The sequence below is a fragment of the Rhinopithecus roxellana genome, chromosome 16 (assembly GCF_007565055.1).
Source record: "Rhinopithecus roxellana isolate Shanxi Qingling chromosome 16, ASM756505v1, whole genome shotgun sequence".
Lineage (NCBI taxonomy): Eukaryota > Metazoa > Chordata > Mammalia > Primates > Cercopithecidae > Rhinopithecus > Rhinopithecus roxellana.
In genome coordinates this window covers 10,290,324-10,294,688 of record NC_044564.1, presented here as the reverse complement: position 1 = coordinate 10,294,688, position 4,365 = coordinate 10,290,324, and positions in this window count along the sequence as shown.

Sequence of the window (4,365 nt, the reverse complement as noted above, 5' to 3'; positions counted from 1 at the left end):
TCTCCTGAGGCCTGAACCAGGCCTGGCACTGTCTGCTGGGTTTTGGGCCCAGCCCTGGGAGGACCCAGAACGGGTGCTCACAGACCTCCCGTCTCACGGCTAACCCACCGCCAGGGAGGAAACCTGTGGATGCTTCCACTGAAAAATGTCACTCTCTGCAAGTATGCAAGGGAATCGGACCGTCTCCCATCAGATCTGGACACCTACCCAACACCACAGCCCCTAACACTCCCACCAGGTCGCTCCAGGCTGGCACAGGTGGCGCCCAGGCAGGCACACTTAAAGCAGAACTTCCTGGCTTGACCACATCATCACTCCCCCAAGGAGGAAATGCTAATTTAATTAAGTGAATTAAGTGCTGATTTAATTAAGTGAATTAAATTCAATTTCTCCCTTGTGAGAGAAATTAAATAGTAAGGAATGCGATTTTGCCAGGTACGGGTGAGCTTTGAACGGCCACGCCATGGAACAGCTAAGAGGTCTGTGCCACCCGAGACCTGGTGAACGCCCGAGTTTCAGCCTCACACACGTTCCTTCCCCCAAGAGCGGCTGTGCTCTGTTCTCCCACGGGAGAAGCTGTCTGCTTTTGATGCTCCCAGACACCTCCTGCGTTTGCCCGTCCTGCACTGCGCTCTGTTCTCTCTCACACTGCTCGGCCGGCCATCGGGCTCCTGGGACAGGCGAGCCCAGGACACCCCCGGGCCTCCCTCCACACACGTGCTCTCTGAGGCCACCTCGGGCTCCCCGGCTCTGGCCCTGCTTGCCTGTCCTCACGCTGTGTGGATCATCCCCCAGCGTTCCATGACTTCTGGGGGTCAGTGACCTGAGAAGTGGGGTAAGTAGGCGCTGTTTCCTTATGCGTCAGGAATCTGGGGGCCCTGCAGAGAGGTGCCATCGCCCTCACCAGCCCCAGGTTCCCACCTCCGTGGGGGGAAGTAGAGGGACGAATGGGACACCCTCGTGTGGATTGTGGCACATGGACCCAGTCCCTGTCACCCTCGTCCAACACGGTCAGGTGCCAGTCCTTCTGGAACCCTGGCCTCTGGTCACCCCACCCTCCTGGGTGACCTGATCCCCAAGCATTTCAGATGCAGCTGCTGGGGAAGGCAAAATGCACCATCACTCACACATCCCCTCCCCTCCTTCATAACCCTAACCCTAACCGCACACCTGCCTCCTGGGGCTCTTCTCCCTGAGCCTGCCTGCCTCCCTTTTGCTCCCGTGCCCCCAGCTCACCTCCCGCTCTGGGTGGTGACCCAGGTGAGGCCTTCTGGCCCTCACAGCCTCTGGGCAGCCCCAAGCCAGCCCTGCAGATGCCCCTGGCCATGGACAGAGGAGTGGGGAGTGATGAGAGAGGAAACCCTGGCCTGGCTGAGCTCTGCGCCCTTTGCCTTCTCAGTGGCCCCAGGATGGCCCAGCTGGTAGCCCAGATATCCCCAGCGGGCCAGCCCATCAGACCCTCCCCGGCAACAAGGTCACACAAGCTTGGTAAAGGTGGCAGTGTCCCGCCCTGGACCCAGGCCTTCCAAATCGGGCCCTGTACCCCCTCAGGAGGGGTACAGGACTTTTCCCCACCTGGCCTCCAGCCTAGTTGGAAGTCAGGGCAGGGTGAGCCCATGCTCCTGGGCATCTGGCCTGCAGGCTGACGCTTGCTCACCTCATCATAAGGAGGTCTTTTCTTTTATTATCAATAATAATAATAATAATAACAATAATAGAGACAGGCTCTTATGTTGCCCAGCCTGGTCTCAAACTCCTGGGCTCAAGCGATCCTGCCACCTTGGTCTCCCAAAGCACTGGGATTACAGGTGTGAGCCACCATGCCCAGCCTTTCTTTCTTTTTTTTAATAATTTTTGTAAAGAGATAATTTCAACATATTACCATCTCCCCTAATGACAGTGGTTTGTTTTGTTTTTTAGGTGTTTTGGTTTTTTTTGTTTTGTTTTTTGAGTCTCGCTCTGTTGCCAGGCTGGAGTGCAGTGGCTCAATCTCGGCTCACTGCAACCTCCACCTCCTAGGTTCAAGCGATTCTACTGTCTCAGCCTCCCAAGTAGCTAAGATTATAGGTAGCCGCCACCACGCCCAGCTAATGTTTATACATTTAATAGACAGTGTTTTATCATGTTGGCCAGGCTGGTCTTAAACTCCTGACCTCATGTGATCTGCCTGCCTCAGTCGCCCAAAGTGCCGGGATTACAGTCATGAGCCACCCCGCATAGACTTTCTTTTTTGAAATGGAGTTTTCCTCTTGTTGCCCAGGCTGGAGTGCAATGGCGTGATCTCGGCTCACCGCAACCTCTGCCTCCCGGGTTCAAGCAATTCTCCTGCCTCAGCCTCCCAAGTAACTGGGATTACAGGAGCGCACCACCACGCCTGGCTTATTTATTTATTTATTTATTTATTTATTTGTGTGTGTGTGTGTGTGTGTATGTGTGTATTTTTAGTAGATATGGGGTTTCACTATGTTGGCCAGGATGATCTCCATCTCCTGACCTTGTGATCTGCCCGCCTTGGCCTCCCAAAATGCTGGGATTACAGGCGTAAGCCACTGCGCCCGGCCGACTTTCTTTTTTTAATTTTTGTAAAGGTAATTTCAACATATCACCACTTCTCCTAATAATAGGGTTTTAACAAATATTAGGCAGCTTCATTTTTGCTTTGAGTTGTGCTTTTAAAAGAATTAAATCGGCCAGGCGCGGTGGCTCATGCCTGTAATCCCAGCCCAGCACTTTGGGAGGCTGAGGCGGGTGGATTACTTGAAATCAGGAGTTCTAGACCAGCCTGGCCAACAGGGCGAAACCCCATCTCTACTAAAAATACAAAAATTGACCAGGCACGGTGGCTCACGCCTGTAATCCCAGCACTTTGGGAGGCCGAGGCGGCCGGATCACAAGGTCAGGAGATCGAGACCATCCTGGCTAACACGGTGAAACCCCGTCTCTACTAAAAATACAAAAAAATTAGCCGAGTGTGGGGGCGGGCGCCTGCAGTCCCAGCTACTCAGGAGGCTGAGGCAGGAGAATGGCGTAAACCCGGGAGGCGGAGCTTGCAGTGAGCTGAGATCCGGCCACTGCACTCCAGCCTGGGCGACAGAGCGAGACTCCGTCTCAAAAAAAAAAAAAAAAAGAATTAAATCAGGTCACTGGAGATTAAAACATTTACCATGTAGCAGGCGGGGCCTGTCCAGAGCACCAGTCAGGAAAACGGGCTAAACAGCTGGCTTAGCTTAGCTTTAGGACTTCCACTCGTTCCCTCCTCTCCCTCCAGTCCTGGGGACGGAGGTTTGGTGTGGGGGTCAGCGTGGCCACCGCCCACTCATGCATGGGAGTGCTGCACAACCCACTCCCCTGCGACCCCCAGGCTGGGCTCCAGCAGTTGGCGGGGAGCCCCGGGTTGGGGATCTCCGTGCCCCAGCCCTTCCCGGTCAGGCTAGTTACCTCCCACAGCGCAGCACGCATCTCTGTCTCCGCTGACTTGCAAGGCTAAAAAAGTGCAGAACCCAAACCAAAATGTGCCTGCCCATCATGTTTAAAATATCAGTGTTACGGATGTATTATCGTATAAGGTCTGGCACGGTGGCTCACGCCTGTAATTCCGGATCACTTGAGGTCAAGAGGTCGAGATCAACCTGGCCAACATGGCGAAACACCCCCACCCCGCCTCTACTAAAAATACAAAAATTAGCTGGGCATGGTGGCGCACGCCTGTAATCTCAGCTACTGAGGAGGCTGAGGTAGGAGAATCGCTTGAACCCAGGTGGCAGAGGTTGCAGTGAGCCGAGATCACGCCATTGCACTCTACCCTGGGTGACAGAGCGAGACTCTGTCTCAAAAAACAAACGAACAGAAAAAACAAATGTATTACCATGTGGAAATTATTTTATGATGAAACATGCATATTGGTTTGCTTAAATAAACTGTTCTAACAGTACTTCAGGCCCAGCATGGAAATTTTGAAAAATCACAGATGATAAAAAACATGAGACTAGCTTGAGTCTCAAGTTTTTCTTCCTTCGAATTTTGGTTTTTCATGAACTTTCTGGGAAATGAAATGTAGTTGTTTGGTGGCATCGATTAGTTCATAGAGGATGTAAAACGGAGGGATTGGGTTCAACGCCTTAAAAATCCCAAAAGTTACAGCTGGAAAGAAAGGTGGAGGCAATTTTTTTTTTTTTTTTTTTGTATTGAAGTGAAATTCACATAACAAACTCAGCCTTGTTACGGTGGACAATTCAGTGCCGTCTGATCCATTCCCGATGCATCACAGCCAGCACCTCCACCTAGTTCCAGAACACCGTCATGCCCCCGGAAGGAAACGCCCCCGCCCATCAGCACTCACTCCCCATTCCTCCCTCCCCCAGCACC